Source organism: Cydia splendana, chromosome 12 (genome assembly GCF_910591565.1).
Source record: "Cydia splendana chromosome 12, ilCydSple1.2, whole genome shotgun sequence".
In the NCBI taxonomy this organism is placed as follows: domain Eukaryota; kingdom Metazoa; phylum Arthropoda; class Insecta; order Lepidoptera; family Tortricidae; genus Cydia; species Cydia splendana.
Window position 1 is genome coordinate 12,723,908 of NC_085971.1, and position 18,341 is coordinate 12,742,248.

General features: G+C 37.5%; 2 long non-coding RNA genes across 2 annotated transcripts in view; both read left to right on the forward strand.

The window, feature by feature from the left end:
- The window catches only part of LOC134795812 (uncharacterized), a 38,510-nt gene extending 38,009 nt beyond the window's left edge, over positions 1-501 (forward strand). Inside the window, exon 3 of the long non-coding RNA XR_010144863.1 lies at positions 343-501. This is a non-coding gene — a long non-coding RNA (uncharacterized LOC134795812). The remainder of the gene's footprint in view (positions 1-342) is intronic.
- The window catches only part of LOC134795579 (uncharacterized), a 265,880-nt gene that overhangs the window by 59,382 nt on the left and 188,157 nt on the right, over positions 1-18,341 (forward strand). The window lies entirely within an intron of this gene.

An 18,341-nucleotide genomic window follows, 5' to 3' on the forward strand; every position in this document is an offset into this window, starting at 1 on the left:
AATAAAGCTCAATCAGCTTAAAAATGAAATCAGAAACTGCTCTTATAGTCAAACGCCAAAGTTGCACCTTTTATTCTGAGAAGTCTGTCTTTTTATTCAGACTTGCCAAAAAGGTTGTTCTATTATAAACCGTTTAAGTTTATATACCCAAACACAAGATATAAGTTCCCGGGAAATCTTTAAGATAAGCACGAGACGGGAAGAAACAAGGCGGTTCAACGAAATATGTTACACCCGAAATACACTCCGATCAATATTGCCAGTCGTTTCACTCATTTGTTACACTAAACATAAGTGAAAGGGACAGGATGATGGATTTCAGCGTTTACTTCCCTGTTTCAGGGTAGACTTGAGGGCCTAGTGCCCTTGCGAGCATTTGGGTTAGCGGGCCGCTGCATCCCCGACGAGATGACCCGACCTGACCTACTTTTGAGGTACGCAAATAGGCTATATGTTTATTTCTTTCTGCGATGCTTGCTAATGGGGGTATTGTAATGTGTGATGTGATGTGAGATTTGTGCTGGTCTATTAAAATATTGCTAGGGCAGTTCAGGTGTTTCTGTTTAGTTCAAAGCTCTAAAAAATTACAAAAAAACACGAAAAATAACATATGTAATAGTTAAAATTGAACAGAAAAAAATACTTAATAAAAACGGACGTATTTATAGAGTATTCTGAGACACATAGTTTAAGCCATTGTGAGCAGAAAAATGCGAAATTCTAAATTTGTATGGGAGATCGAACCTTAATTACTGGCTTGCCAGACTATAATTAATAATGATTTCTTTTTATAGGTTACATACTCAAATATAATTTACAAATTCAACCTTTTTTAGGGTTCCGTACCTCAAAAGGAAAAAAACGGAACCCTTATAGGATCTCTCGTGCTTCTGTCTGTCTGTCTGTCTGTCTGTCCGTCTGTCACAGCCTATTTTCTCGGAAACTACTGGACCAATTAAGTTGAAATTTGGTACAAATTTATGTAAATTAGTGACCCAAAGACGGACATGTAACGTAAATAAATGAATTTTAAACATGGGGGCCACTTTTGGGAGGTCAATGAGAAAATTAAAAAATAAAGTTTTTCAAACTATATCGTGTTATATGTCAAATGAAAGAGCTCATTTTGAGATTTTTTTTATAATATTAAAATATATAGGTTAGAAGTTATTTAAGAAAATAGCCAAAAAATCGCACTTGGCCGGTTTTTTATAAATATATACACATATAGGTTTTATTGATATTATGATAATGGGTAGATAGTAGGTACATATCCATTTTCTAAATTATAAAAAAAGCATCTAATCTTACAACAGTTACAGCCAACAAGTAAAGAATTTAAGTTAATATTTTAATGACAATTATTACACTTTCAGTCTATGTTTTCTACGGGATAGCATTTTTTCGCTGTTTTGTTTGGCCTCATAGAGGTAGTAAAAGTTGTTCAGAATGACCTACATATTCACCTCTGACAATGTGACTGTTCATAAAAAAAACCAAAATATATAGGTTTTCAATAGTTTCAATACACAGTCTTCTATCCTGGATACACACATATATATATATTTATGTAGGGTTACATGTAGGTAAGCTACATTGGACCTAAATGGTATTGATCGAAAGCCGGACTCGGCCAAAAAGGCATTTATTTTCATGTCGCTAAAATTAAAACCGTCGGCTTTTTAACGTGACCTCATCCCGTGTCGGCGTTTTCTAAAATTGGCAACTCCATTAATTGATACTGGCAATGATGGTCTATTTTACGGCGCAAAGTTAGTTCAGCTACCTATACATACATATTTAACAGGATTACAGTACGAGTATAGTAGCGTTATAACTTATATGTACTTAGACACATGAGCAGGGTATTACACAAAAGCAAAGAATTATCGCTTTGCGCATCTGATTATATGTTCTATGTGTTCTTGTGAGATATATCCAAGGAAACATCTGTATCTACGCATGTTTGTTCAATGACTGTTTCTTGTATGATTGTTTCTGTGTTATCTCCGAAAAAAAACGTGACATGTATATTTACAGTATACATACACGATATGCTCGTAGGTATTAAGTATCAGATATTAAACTTAAGAAGAGTTTGTTAGATTAATCTATGTATATATATATACATATATGTATTTTTATAGTAGCGAGATTTATTTAATATAGCATTCGTTATAAAAAAAAGAAACATGAATATTGACTACTGTCAAAAACAATAGAGCTTCGTTAAGAAAAAGTGTTTAATTTATTGTGAAAATAGTATAACAAAAATAATTTTAAACGGTGTCTCAGTCAATCGGGAGTCGGGAGTAAGAAAAACCAAATGAATTAAGTAGTAAGTAAATAGTTGCTGTAGAACATATTTTCAGCATCTCCGTCAGAGAATATGCAAAAGATGAAGTTTTTACTTTTTGAATATTTTTTAGTTTGTTTATTTTACAATGAAACAAAAAAGAAATAGCTAGGTACTAAAATACAATCCATACTGACATCATTATTAGTGGAAAACACCAAGTATTTTTTTTACGATTTACTACGTACATATTTACATTTTATCTAAATACCGTAGCCGTTAACTTTAAGAGTGCGTTTCCATGTTTTCACACATACAAGTTTAGTATTAGTATTCACTTCACGTAGCTTGAGATAAAACATTTGAATTGCCAAACACCTGTCAAGTAAAGTAGTAAATTTCAAATTGTAATTGTAGCGTTTGTGCCCATATACAATACAAATCGATTGCCTTCCCGGCCTCTAAACGTTGCTATGGCTTTGGACTTAATTGCATGCGGGAAAAGGTTGTTATTGTCCTCATAAAATCCAGTGATATACGAGGTTAAGAACTTAAACAGACAAAATCCCGTTACTCAGCGTGACATGACGGCCTGTGTTTAGGAACGAAGATTTACGTAATACCAACGTATGTAAGTCAAATTTTATATGAAGGTGCATTGTGTTTGCATACATATAGCTGCATTTTAGAATACAAAGTAGTCTCGAGCAATCAATATAATTGCGATTCAATTTTGACAAGTTAAATGGACAATCGAAAATCATGCCCTATAAAGTAAATGTACCTAGTGCTTTCTTTTATTTATTCTCAGTGTTCTTTGAATGTTTTCAGTCGTGTAAACCTTGGCAACAATTTTGTTTATCAAATCTCCTTATTTTTAGGCACCTATTTGGCAATATTTTACGTTTTGGTTAAGACTTGGACTCAAGCTCAGGACGGGTATTTTAAAGGTTTATTGTGATAGCCGTTTAAAACAATACACTTTAAAACATTTATCTTACATTTTTTTATTATTATTATAAACTGATCGGCGATTGGCTCTAGTCACACCTGATGGAAAGTGAAGACAGAGCCTAAGATGGAGCTCACCGGTTCAGTAATAGCCTATTCACTCTAACTTTAAAGAGACCGAGGTCATATTTCTCAGGGAATACAGATGACGGGAGCGCATTCCATTCCTTAGCCGTCCTTACCAAAAATGAGAAGGCAAATCGTTTTGTGCGGACAAATGGGATATTAACTACAAACATAACAGCAAAGAATTTGCATAAACAGTAAGATTTACTCAGGGAAACAGTTTAGATCTTTGACATTACGTATATATAATGCACATTAAGAGCGCTATTACATTTCGGCGTTGAGCGAGTTTAGGTATTTTACGCGCTGCGGCAGGCCGTGCGAGCTCAGTATGCCGATCCCTTCTACCACACTCGCACTACAATGATGGATTAAACATTCTTGATCCTTCGCGAAGCATATTGAAATCAACCATAACAACACTAACTGTACTTAACTTTTAAAGTTCTAAAACTGTTATTTGGTAAGTACGAAAATACTAAATGCAGTGCAAATGTACATAGGGGCTGTTCATAAATTACGTCATCTATTTTTGACGATTTTTGACCCCCCCCACCCCTCAAATCATCCAAAAATCAAGCTTCGGATGAATCTGTTTCCTCCTACGTCATGTTACCATCATCCGATGTCCAGACCCCCCCCCCCCCCCCCCACTCCTCCCATTTGAAACGACGTAATTTATGAATAGCCCCATACTCGTACTTATGAAGGTATATTACTCGAAAGAAATTATAGGTACCTACCTACTCGTTTATTTACATGTTTCGTCATTGCATTTGGTACCTATAGGTTGTAAAGTTTGTATCAACGAGGGTTTAAAAACGAACTGGTACTGAGGATCTGATGATGATTAAGGTGGTCACGGATAGTAGTAACATGATTAGGCTCGTTTGATTCGTCTCAACAAGATCTTTGACACTGAAGATACACAGGGTCTGATGATGGAGCTGGAAAGTGGCCACGGGTACCAGTCTATCATGTAACTAAACAACTTCGTGTTTGGGCTCGTTTGATTCGTCTCAACAAGATCTTTGACACAAGACAGTACTCAGGGTCTGATGATGGAGCTGGAAGGTACCATTACCAATCAACCATGCAACTAAACCACATCGTGTTAGGATCGTTTGATTCGTCTCAACAAGATCTTTGACACTAGGTGATACTCAGAGTCTGATGATGGAGCTGGAAGGTGGTCACCGGTATCAATCAACCATGCAACTAAACCACTTCGTGTTTAGGCTCGTTTTATTCGTTTCAACAAGATCTTTGACACAAGATAGTACTCAGGGTCTGATGTTGGAGCCGGAAGGTGGTCACCGGTACCAATCAACCATGCAACTAAACCAGTTCGTGTTTAGGCACGTTTTATTCATCTCAACAAGATCTTTGACACAAGGTAGTACTAAGAGTCTGATGATGGAGCGCGAAGGTGGCGACGGGTACCTGTCTATCATCATCAGCTCCATCATCAGACCCTGAGTAGTATCTTGTGTCAAACATCTTATTGCGACGAATCAAACGAGCCCAAACACGAAGTGGTTCAGTTACATGGTAGACTGGTACCCGTGGCCACAGTCCAGCTCCATCATCAGACCCTGAGTACTATCTTGTGTCAAAGATCTTATAGAAACGAATAAAACGAGCCTAAACACGAAGTGGTTTAGTGGCATGGTTGATTGGTACCGGTGACCACCTGCCGGCTCCATCATCAGACCCTGAGTACTATCTTGTGTCAAAGATCTTGTTGAGACGAATCAAACGAGCCTAAACACGAAGTGGTTTAGTTGCATGGTTGATTGGTACCGGTGACCACCTTCCGGCTCCATCATCAGACCCTGAGTATTATCTTGTGCCAAAGATCTTGTTGAGACGAATCAAACGAGCCCAAACACGAAGTGGTTTAGTTGCATGGTTGATTGGTACCGGTGACCACCTTCCGGCTCCATCATCAGACCCTGAGTACAGTGAGTACTATCTTAAGTCAAAGATCTTGTTGAGACGAATAAAACGAGCCTAAACACGAAGTGGTTTAGTTGCATTGTTGATTGGTACTGGTGACCACCTTCCGGCTCCATCATCAGACCCTGAGTACTATCTTAAGTCAAGGATCTTGTTGAGCCGAATCAAACGAACCCAAACACGAAGTGGTTTAGTTGCATGGTTGATTGGTACCGGTGACCACCTTCCGGCTCCATCATCAGACCCTGAGTACTATCTTGTGTCAAAGATCTTGTTGAGATGAATAAAACGAGCCTAAACACGAAGTGGTTTAGTTGCATGGTTGATTGGTACCGGTGACCACCTTCCGGCTCCATCATCAGACCCTGAGTACTATCTTGAGTCAAATAAATACATATAGAATGTCAGGTCGTTTCAAATATTTTTAATCCTGTCCGGTAGTTTATTATACTGTACCATTATAAATTATAATACTATAAAAACAGTGCTAGGATCAAAGTCTCTCGTTGCGGTTTACACGCAGACAGTATAGCGTTTTACACGGCGCCCGCCGCACACAATGATAAAAAACCTCGTCGTCGCCGTTGAAAATGTGCGGAGCCGACCGACACACGTCCTGCCTCTACAAGCTCTGCCGCGGCACTGAGCTGGCGCAGCGCGCGTCATCGGTAATATAGAGTAGTTTTCAAAAAATTGCCAAAAAATTATAGTAGAATTTCATAAACACTAATGTATACCAACAGTATAAGCAAACGTTGCAGATTGCTTGAGTATGAAAATGACTTCGATATTAAGTAGATTTTCGTAGGAATTGACACTTGTTTCGGAGAGAAAATCGAGTACGTTTTACTTTGATTTTCTCTTTCTCAAAGGTATGTAGGAAAAATATAGTTTGATATGCCTAAAGTACAGGGTATTAGTAATACAAAATAGCCAGGTTTAGCAGAGTAAAATTCTCAACATTTCCAAATAAGAGCTCGCCATTCAGTGCTTCACGGGGTTTTTCGGAAACGACCATCAGAAAAAAAATCATTACTAATTTAATAAGTCCTTTTTCTAATATTTACAACGATATTTATAAAGATAAGTAGACGCTTTTACTGGAACAAGTACTCATTGTTTCTAATAATGAGCGCAAAGTCCTGAATTTCGTCGACTAGTATCATCAATTTTGCATTATTTCGACTTTTCTTGTAAGAGCGCTCTTAACTGCAGTTAGGCACTAGTAATGTTTATCTCATTTCCTTAGACATTTCCTGGTAAAAATCTCTCCTACAATCATAAATTGCTACGTTCCGAAAGACGAGACTCACATGACACAACCCCTATTTGTTTCCATGTAATTTAGCACTAGCGCTTGCTTACATAAGAGTGAAGTGTATATTATTAATACGAGATCGTGATATAATTTATCAGAGCGGGCGGCGCGCGCTCGCGCTGTGCTCAGATTCCCCTTGCAAAACAGCCAAAGCAAGCCTTTATCTGAGGCTAACCAGTAAAAATATGATCGCCCAAAAACGTACAATAGTTATGAACCTAGGGGGCATAATTAAACTGGTTTTAAAGTCACTTTAAAGTTCGGCAAGCGATAGGATTATTGGGAGAGCGGACGCGTCTGGCGGCTTCGGCTATTTCGGACGGAACCTACGCATCACCGTCTAGCTTCTATTTACCGGCCACATAAATTGCTGTCATTGCGAATCCACTACTTACCGTCTGGCACGACCCAAACATAATCCAGCCAAACAGAAATAAATACTGTATTACTGTACTCATGGGCTATCGAGCGCAGGTGCAAATTCATATCCTCTCTTTAAACATGTAACTTGAAGGGAATTCGATTTAATGGAGTGGCTAGTGCTGCAATGACGAAGAAGATGACACATAGATCAACAATGAGGTGATCAAATAGAAAAAAAAAACCGTCGCATCCTCTATTCGATTCATAAGTATAACATTACACAACAGAGGCCTGAGTTGATAAGGTGACGAGGGTGACATGTGATATGGCTAACCAAATCGTAAGTGGTAGGTGGCGATGTCACGGCCGTAATGTCAAATTTTGAAGGGCGACGCACCGAACAACAACATTTAACCGTTTACCCGTGACATTGTGGCTTTTTAATTAATCTTTTTATAAGTAGCGGTCACATCACCTTATGTCACTTTCACGAGTCGAATTCAGTTCCTTACGTGGGGACCACGGCCGCTCTGCCAAGCTGTGTAACGCCAAAGATCTAAATCCGTTACTATTAGCGGTAACACTGCAAAACCTATCCGGGTTGTAGATCGTTTCATAGTAAGCAGCCCGGTGCATTGGCGTGTGAAGATTTATTTTTCCCAGAACGACAAAGCAACATTGTTCTTTGACTGAAATAGGTTCGAGTTCAAAGCGACGTGCCAGCTCATTAGGAACGAGGCGCGCTGTTTACGTGCACACTACGTTCACTGCCCTGTCGGTCTGGATGTTTCACTATTTTACTAGTGCTAAGGCCCTGAACACACTTTAAGATACATTAATACAAATTTAAATGCATAATCAGTGGTCAACTTTCTTGATTAAGAGACGCATGCCTCACACTCCATAGCGGACCAACCGAAGGTCTTTTTCTGGTTTGTCGTATATTTCCCTGGTGTTCATATTAATTTTTATAATATTTAAAGTAGCAATATAGATGTCTTAGGGGAAAGGGCGTAGTATTGCATGTGTTTGAAGCAACACGAAGATGTAAGCGCACTTGTGTGAAGTGTGGACATACTTAAAAAAAATTCTTCCTCCGTCTCATATCGAGTCAGATCCGACATTAGAATTTTTTACCCATCTGATAAAATATTAATAAAAAGCAATTTGATAATAGATTAGTAGTCTGCAATGGGTAACCTAATGCTTCTATTTTACACATTCATTATTTTTCTTTGGCGAAAATATGACCCTTCCTACGGAAACCAAAATGTGTATCTATGAAAATGATTTAAAAAGCACGCGTACGCCCACTCCCTCGCCTGCCGCTGATTTCTAAACCAATGACGCGAATCTTGAAAGAACTTATTAATAAACTTTGTAAATACACGTAGTATTTTCGTTACAAGATATTTTAAATTTATAAAATCAGTTGTGACGCCAATGAAATGTAACGCTCTAAAATAACACTCCAGTTTCGTATTTGTTATTTACATACGGAAAACTAAATTAGGTAAATAGTGTGTATTGCGGTCGGTTTTCAACTAACTATGACTCAAGCCAGTGGTATGCGATTCCATTGACTACAAATCCAACGTTTGTGTCACATAACATGCTATAATAATTTTCTATTTTGTAGTCTGTTATTAACTTTATTAAGCACATAAATAAATGTGAATACATATGGAATACATATTTGCAGCGGAGTGAGAAAATTACATTCGCTGAATAAATAACAAATATAGTTATAGTTAAATAAGATTGTAAATATTTCTACATAGATATAATTTTATCTTGTTTAAATTTAGCTAGGATTACATTACAGGCCGAGAAATTCCTTCAGTTTTCCAAAAGTTATAGAAAAATGACAATTTCAGAGAAAAGTAGATTTTCTGTGAACATTATTTTACTTAATGTCTACCCTTTCTGAATTATGCTTGTATGCCCCTGAAAAAGGCTTTAACGGATTAGACACATACTGAACGTACATTCATGAAGCCACTTTTTTTTTAATTCCACGTCGGTGGTAAAACTGATAAACATAAACAACAAATGTATATAAAAACTTTTTACAAAAAAAAGCAAACCGACTTCAAAAAGGATGAAATAAAATATTATCCTTTTTGAAGTCTATGCGTTACCAACTGATATGTTTGAAGTCGGTGCCAAGCCAAATTTTGAAGCATACCATGATTTTGGTGCGATTCGATAAGGATGTACCTACGTTGGATTGCCTTACACGACGACAATGAACGTACTTTCTGTAGGTACAGTCGACGTTAAAAATATGTTTACACTTTTCGCCTTATTACAAAGGAGTAAGGTGCAAAAGTGTAAATATATCTTTGACGTCGATTGTATCTAAGAACACACCTCAGAACACACGATCAAACCTTCTTGGCGCAGTCTGTACCATGTTTGTCGGCACATTAGTGGAAATCCAATGCATTTTTTTTTCGTCGGTTTTTTTGAAGAGCATTTCTTACTAATGCTCGAACAGTCTATAGCACGCAAGTGTGAGATTGGGACTGAGTAATTTCCCGTCCCTTATCCAGAGGACTACATTTCAAAATATAAAACAATTTAAGAAATTTACCTTCTTGCCAAATTTCACCTAAAGCGGTTCAGTTGTTTAGCCATGAAAAGGCGACAAAGAGGCAGACAAAATTACTTACACATTTGTAATAGTTATTAGTGCAGTTCTAATGGGATTTATAGCTATAAAGCTGATTATTTTGACTGGTATTGTTACTACTTGGCTTGGCACCGACTTCAAACATATCAGTTGGTAACGCATAGACTTCAAAAAGGATAATATTTTATTTCATCCTTTTTGAAGTCGGTTTGCTTTTTTTTGTAAAAAGTTTTTATTTTTCCATTTTTAGTTTTAACGCATTGTTAAGAGCGCGACGCATGAATGAAAAACAAGATCATGTTTAACACTAAATTCGTGTACCTATTACTTTAATAAATATGTATGTAATCAGGAATTTTCTCGAGTCCGTCTGGGAAATTATAATTCCTGTCACTACTACACTAAATCCATCCTCCGCCCCGCCACTGGCCCAATCCCTCAACGCCCCGATCACTCAACCTCACAGCACATCAACCCCTGATCCAGGAACCCCTCGACCCTGAACCAGGAATTGTCTCGAGTCCGTCTGGGAAATTATAATTCCTGTCAACTAAATCCATCCGCCCGCCCCGCCACTGACCCAATCCCTCAGCCCCCCGATCACTCAACCTCACAGCACATCAACCCCTGATCCAGGAACCCCTCGATCCTGAACCACAACCCTTCAACCGCCATTCCCCGACCCGTTAATCTCTGACCCCTTAACTCCTAACCCTAACCCCCGATCAGTAGCCTTACCAGCTTACCACGAGTTTGACATTGATATATTCGCTAGCATGTGTGTAACTTACTTCCTATGCATCTCGCTCGTACTAACCTTAGTGTGAGCGAGATGCATAAAAAGTTACATTTAGATGCATAAGACGTTAGCGAATATGGCAATGTCAAACTCGTGGTAAGGCTACAGTTGCAGTACATCAAATTGGTAGTTTTCGGAAGCAAATGCTCGAGTTACTTTAGAAAACCCCGAAATCACTTAACACGTGCCTTTAAAAATTGAGGAGTTCCCTCAATTCCTCATGGATTCCATCATCAGACCAGAACCAAAAATAATACGGAAACACCTTGGAGGTAACTTCTTCCAAACAAAAAAAGAATTACTCAAATCGGATCACAGGTGCCAGAGTAATCGCTGAACATATATACATTTAAAGAAATCATCATCATTATCATCAAAATAATCATCATCATTAGGTCTACTTCATCAAATTAGTGGTTTTCGAGAGAAAATGCTCGAGTTGCTTAAGAAAACGCCCAAAACACCATGCATGTGCCTTTAAAAATTGAGGAGTTCCCTCAATTCCTCATGGATCCCATCATCAGAACAGAACCAAATTAAAATGGGACCAACTCGGAGGTAGCTCCTTTCAAACAAAAAAAGAATTACTCAAATCGGACTACGGATGTCGGAGTAATCGGTGAACGTACATAGAAAAAAAAAAATAGCCACAACCGAATACAGAACCTCCTCCTTCTATGAAATTGAAGTCGGTTAAAAATAGAAATACAAATGTAAATACGACTCACCTGATAGCAAACGGTTACAGAAGTACTTCAAAAATAATCTAGTGAAGTACGTAATTTCTCATGTCTCATGTCATCAGTGGCACTCAGGCAAGCGGTTACCGTAGCCAATGGATGCTTGCAACTCCGGAGGAGTCATATGCCCGTTGCCGACCCTTTAGAAATAGCCTAGTGATCATTGGCAGTACGGTCCGGTGTCATGGTGCGTACGCGCACGGGCACTATATCACCGCGTCGTGATCACGACTAGGAATGCACCACTCATTACTAGTTATTTTAATTGCAGCAATAAGGACGTTCACTTGCACTTTGGGAAGCCAAATGTGTGCATATTTCATGCTGTAACACATAAAACGGACGTATTTCCACGTTGCATTTGGCAGCCCTTGAGATGGCCACCATATATAATTTGTCACATTTACGGTGAAAATTTCAAATATGTATATGTTTACATTGAAATAAATGAAAAAATAGATTAAATGCCTTCAAGAAATGTTCACATTTAGAACTTAGCGAAATAACCACTGACTAATTATATTATCAGTAGCTATTATTACTGGGATTACCCAGTGATAATACTGATAACATCATTAATTGGTTTTACGAGTATTAACATATATAATAATATAGGTAGGTATATAACTCGTAAAACCAATTACATATGGCAATTCCTTCGATGACTGACTGACTTTTCACAAACATCGTATGTGGTGGCATGCGTCGCATTGTAAATAAAACAAGTCGAATTTACCTTTGTTGTAGTGCGGTGGGTAAACGTACCGACCAAACCGCGAAGGAAGCGACGGATAGTAATGATTTGCATTTACGGTTTTACGACTCTACATATTTCAATGTCCTAATGCTGTGTAGTCCTATGCAGAGATTCGGCTCTAGAGCCGAAATTATTAATTCTAGAATTAATAGTACTAGTAGTTCGCCCCGAACTGAGAACTCGCAGTTAACCAAAAATTATTATAGAGCGATTGACTTTGTTGCACCTACTTAGGTACTCGTATAGTGCGTCATAAAATAGTAGAAAATAAATGAGAGCACCACTTTCTACGTAACTGTCACATTTTTGACGTAAAATGCTTACACATGGCAACAATTTAGTATGGACATTTTTGAGTTCCATTTTATTCAATTTCTACTATTTCATGTCACTCTATAGGCCGCAATGGATCAAAAATCGCCTGGATTTATTGCAAGGTCTGTGGAGCCCTTGACTGATAGATTTAAGCAAAGAGTAGTATATATAATACGAGTATATAGGACAAAGAGAGCCCTCTCGTGGAACTTTGCATCCATTTTGAAGTGCCATCTGTAATTCTTAACCAGAAATATCAACGTCAATATCAGGGGGGGAGAGGCATAAATAGCGTCTAAGTATGTTGCGAACGTAAAAAACCTTGACTTTGAAGAAAGGCTTCAGGATATTTATTAATAAACGAAAACAGATTCTTTAGATACTTTTAACTTGACTGTTGTAATGTAAATAAATTACCTGGAATAACACACAATTGACCACGAAACACAATTACACGTAGCAGGTTGTGAATCTACCCGCCATATTTTTTCTAATTTTTTTGGTAATAAAGTTCTCAGCAACTGTGATGGCGTATGAAAACGTTGTTTCTTTTAACATTGTAAAACTGAAAGTATTTTTATTCATCTGAATTATGTGGTAGTACAGACAATAAATGGGTGTTTTAATAACAAAACTTCCGTGAGTGACCCGTATTAATATATTTAATAAATGGGGTGTTATAATATTTTGAGTTTTATTTGACAAAGTTGTTTTTTGTGACAATCGCCTCCATGGCAACGATGTCCATAAATAATCTGTTCTAACAGATGTTTTTTTGTTTGATCCATGCCTTAGATACAAGACTTTTAAGACGTTCTGACGAATTAAGTGAAGCCATATTAAAAAAAAGTTTAGCGTTAAGTAATATAGATGTCGCTATTTTTTCGAATAAAGTGCTTTATATACGACTGTCCCTCCCCTGGATTTAAGTCATCATAGAAATCATAGAGATTAAAATAAACTGTATCTGTGCTAAGCCGACCCATATAACCATTCCAGTCGCAGAATCACAAAGTGGTAACTAAATGTCAGATGTGTCGTAACAGAGTCCACACAATGTGTCTAGAATTGTTTCGAAACAAAGTGTCGTCGCCGTGTCTACACTTTTCCGTAACAAGGTGTCGACACATTTGTGTGCACTTTGCGTGCGGTTTGCGACTAAATCTGACAGCAAATTTGTGACAGCAAATGTCAATATACAATACCTCTTGAAAACCAAGGTTTGTCAAACTACTATTAGTGTCTCGTGTGCTCGTAATTCTAGTAAGTCATCATGGGCAATGCAAATGATAATAATCGACCGAAACCATATAAACACCCAACACCCGTCAACCTTTTACAGAAAAGTTTTTAAAGAAATTCAATAAGCTACTTAGGTCAGGCAACGAATGCTCCAAAAGTTGTAGAGGGAAATGTTCGGAACACAATTTTTGACTCCGTAACTCGGTTTGACAAGTTAGGAGGTGAACATATCAAAAGTCCCCGGCCGTAGCCCTTGAGCGGGGGGGAGAGAGGGGGCTTTGAAGGTCCCATTTTCCCGTTTTTCGATTATATCTCGGAAACTATGCATCTCAGCGACATGGCCACTTATACAAAATGAAAGTTAATTTAATTTGTTACAAGTTTATTCAGTCAATTTTTTCGATATGTTGAATAGTTTTTGAGATATCCGCTCTTGAAAGTTTATTTAGGGCTCTCAATTTTATCTTGATATATCTATATCGTTTTCGTATAAATCTGGGGTGCTGAATCCATTTAAGATATCACATTGACACCATTCCACAAAATAAAAATAAATCTTTTTAGGGTTCCGTACCTCAAAAGGAAAAAATGGAACCCTTATAGGATCACTCGTGCGTCTGTATGTATGTCCGTCTGAATACACAAAATAGTTCTTTACCTATAGATGACAGGAAAACCTATTAGAAATGTGCAGTCAAGCGCGAGTCGGACTTAATGTACGGAACCCTTAATACGCGAGTCCGACTCGCACTTGGCCGGTTTTTTTGAAACTCTTCTTGACGCTTAACCGATGAACCGATTTCGTTGAAATTTGGTATAGAAATAGTTTGCGTCCCGGAACAGGACATAGGATAGATCTTATAACCAAAATCATCTTTTGAAGGTGTGAAAAGTGGCGTGGAAATTTGTACGGGAAATCAATAACCGCTGAACCGATTTATATGAAATTTGGGATGGTCTACATCTTTGATTTAGTTAAAAATGATGAAAAAACATGACTTCAAACCTAAACTTAAACAGTATTAACTTCAAGAAGTCAATTCTGAATTCCCCCCTACACCTCATTTCACACCTTTAAAGGATGATTTTTGAGATAACTTATTATATCCTGTCTCGGGACTCAAAATATATGTGTACCAAATTTAAATTAAAACTGTTCAGCAGTTTAAGCGTGAAGAGGAGTTTAAAAGAAAGTATTTTAATAAGTTTATATGTTTTTACTTCGGAATGGTGTCAATGTGATACCTTAACTAAATTTGGTACTGCGAATTTATACGAAAACGATACCAAACATGGCCTCGTAGCTTTACTGTTGTAGAAGTCAAAATAAAATTGAGAACCCTAAATTCTTATTACTTGGCCAAACTTGTGTAGAAGGAAAAGGTAAAATAAAAGTCTTCGGCAGGAATATAAGACACAAATATATTTTTTTTTTGCGTTACTATTTCATTCATCAAATATAAACATACCTTGATTATACTATTCTAGTGAGATCCTCATAGATAAACAAAAACATTTACTTAAAAAATTACAAGGTCGAAATGTCGGAAATGTCACGGAACTTGTGAGAGTAATATGTGAAAAATATAAACTTTTATGACAAAAAAATTCTGTACACCATTTTAGAATCACCCAATTGCGTCGAGGAATCATCTGTATTTTTGCTTGTTTCATTACCTCCTCGCTTCTTTTTTGTCCTTTGTATTCTGTAGCAATTTGTTAGATCTGAAAATAAAGATAACTTGCGTCGTCACGGATGTCGATTTATAGGTTTTAGGGAGTGCAGAATTCGAAAACGATGATCATTTTATAATCCAAGATGGCGGCTACGTATTTTGTCATAAAAGTGGAATCCAAAATAGTCATCATTTTCGAAATCTGCGCCCCCTAAAACCTATAAAATGACATCCATGACGACTTTTATGACATAGTGCATGGCCGCCATCTTGGAATCCAAAATAGTCATCATTTTCGAAATCTGCGCCCCCTAAAACCTATAAAACGATATCCATGACGACTTTTATGACATAGTGCATTGCCGACATTTTTAAATTGAAAATGTTATCAATTTCGAAATCTGCGCCCCCCAAAACCTATAAAACGACACCCATGACGACTTTTATGACATAGTGCATGGCCGCCATTTTGGATTCCAAAATGGTCATCATTTTCGAAAGCGGGGCCCCCTAAAACCTATAAAACGACATACATGACGACTTTTATGACATAGTGCATGGCCGCCATCTTGGAATCCAAAATGGTCATCATTTTCGAAATCTGCGCCCCCTAAAACCTATAAAACGACACCCATGACGACTTTTATGACATAGTGCATAGCCGCCATTTTGGAATCCAAAATGGTTATCATTTTCTAAATCTGCGCCCCCCAAAACCTATAAAACGACACCCATGACGACTTTTATGACATAGTGCATGGCCGCCATTTTGGATTTCAAAATGGTCATCATTTTCTAAATCGGGGCCCCCTAAAACCTATAAATCTGGGGTGCTGAATCCATTTAAGATATCACATTGACACCATTCCACAAAATAAAAATAAATCTTTTTAGGGTTCCGTACCTCAAAAGGAAAAAACGGAACCCTTATAGGATCACTCGTGCGTCTGTATGTATGTCCGTCTGAATACACAAAATAGTTCTTTACCTATAGATGACAGGAAAACCTATTAGAAATGTGCAGTCAAGCGCGAGTCGGACTTAATGTACGGAACCCTTAATACGCGAGTCCGACTCGCACTTGGCCGGTTTTTTTTAAACTCTTCTTGACGCTTAACCGATGAACCGATTTCGTTGAAATTTGGTATAGAAATAGTTTGCGTCCCGGAACAGGACATAGGATAGATCTTATAACCAAAATCATCTTTTGAAGGTGTGAAAAGTGGCGTGGAAATTTGTACGGGAAATCAATAACCGCTGAAACGACACCCATGACGACTTTTATGACATAGTGCATGGCCGCCATTTTGGATTTCAAAATGGTCATCATTTTCTAAATCGGGGCCCCCTAAAACCTATAAAACGACATCCATGACGACTTTTATGACATAGTGCATGGCCGCCATCTGGGAATCCAAAATGGTTATCATTTTCGAAATCTGCGCCCCCTAAAACCTATAAAACGACACCCATGACGACTTTTATGGCATAGTGCATGGCCGCTATTTTGGATTCCAAAATGGTCATCATTTTCAAAATTGGGGCCCCCTAAAACGTATAAAACGACAACCATGACGACTTTTATGACACAGTGCATGGCCGCCATTTCGGATTCCAAAATGGTCATTATTTTCGAAATCGGCACTCCCTAAAACCTATATATCGACACCCATCTCGACTTTTATGACAAAGTGTTTTGCTACCATCTGCATGCAAGACATTTCTATTATTTTTACGTACAAAAATGGCCCCCTGTCAACTTTCAATCGAGATTTAATCGATAATTTATTCGATTAATATTCAGATTAATTCATTTCCAATCTATGTTAGGTCGACTAAACTAATCGCGATTAAAATTTGAGAATTAACTTTTTTTATTCCATTAATTAGTCGAATAAACAGTTAATCGATTAATGCCCATCTCTGACCACGGCATTTTTACACTTTGAGAATATCTGAAAACAAATCAACACAAGGAGCCATTTTGCAAATCCAGTAACATACCAGTAACTTTGTTATTACTTTTGACAGCGCGTGTCATGTGTCAACACAGAGTCGACACAAAGTCGAAACATTGCAACTACTTTGTGACTGCAATATTTCTCAGCCTTAAACCATATTTATACATCATAATTAACAAGTTTCGTAGTATGTAAAGCGTTATTTCTGTTATTTAAGTATAGTATACGCATCGAAGTACTAAAAATGCTTCAAATAATATAGTTATGAACACAGGCACTGAGAAGTAAACAATTTCATTTCCGGCTAAACTAAAACAATGTGGTGGCGCGTTGATTATATTACACTTAGTTTATCAAATCACTCGAGCAGTTTAATTCCCCATAATAATTTAAGTCATATTGTAATATAAATGCAAACAATATATAATTACGTCTTGTAATCCGTTTTAGAGATGGCGTATTAATGTCACTTATTTTTATTTAAGTATTTTTCCATCTGACAGTTTCCATTTGACAGGAACAAAATGAACGAATGAACGAATGATTTTGGCATAAAGTAGTCGCAAACCCGAAACAATGTGTGCACACGGCGACCACACTTTATGTCACTTTGTGTCATGTGTCGACCCTTCCCCATTTCTGGTAACTGTGTCGACACGGCGACGACTCTGCGACTGGAATTGTGACCGAAACAGACGGTGTCGACACAAGATGTGTCAACACCGCGTCGTAACGGCGACTGGAAATGGTTGTATGGGGAAGTATTTCCTGTCAAATGCCAAATACCTATATTATGTTTATATTATTTTATTTTGATCTTGCTAATTATTTCAAAAAGGTAAATTTAAAAACGATATTATAAAAGTGCAAACCGAGCACTTTCATTTGATACTAAATTCGACCATGTTTTTTGCAAATAAAATGACCAGAATAGCTAGGCCTCTCACAAACAGCTTTTTGGTCTTCTAAGCTCTTCTACCTCAATAATCCCTTAATCGAGCCTGCTCATAATTTAATCACTAAAATATAATGCCCTCAACTACACGTTTACCCAGTTTCATTTAAATTAGAACAAATTTACTTAAGTTCTTGAGTATCAAACTATCTTCTGACAGTTCAGCTTAAAAACATCGAAATGCCGGGACGTGCCGCTAGCCAGCCGCGTGATCCAAGTCGAATGTAAGAACTTCGCTTCGCTTCGCT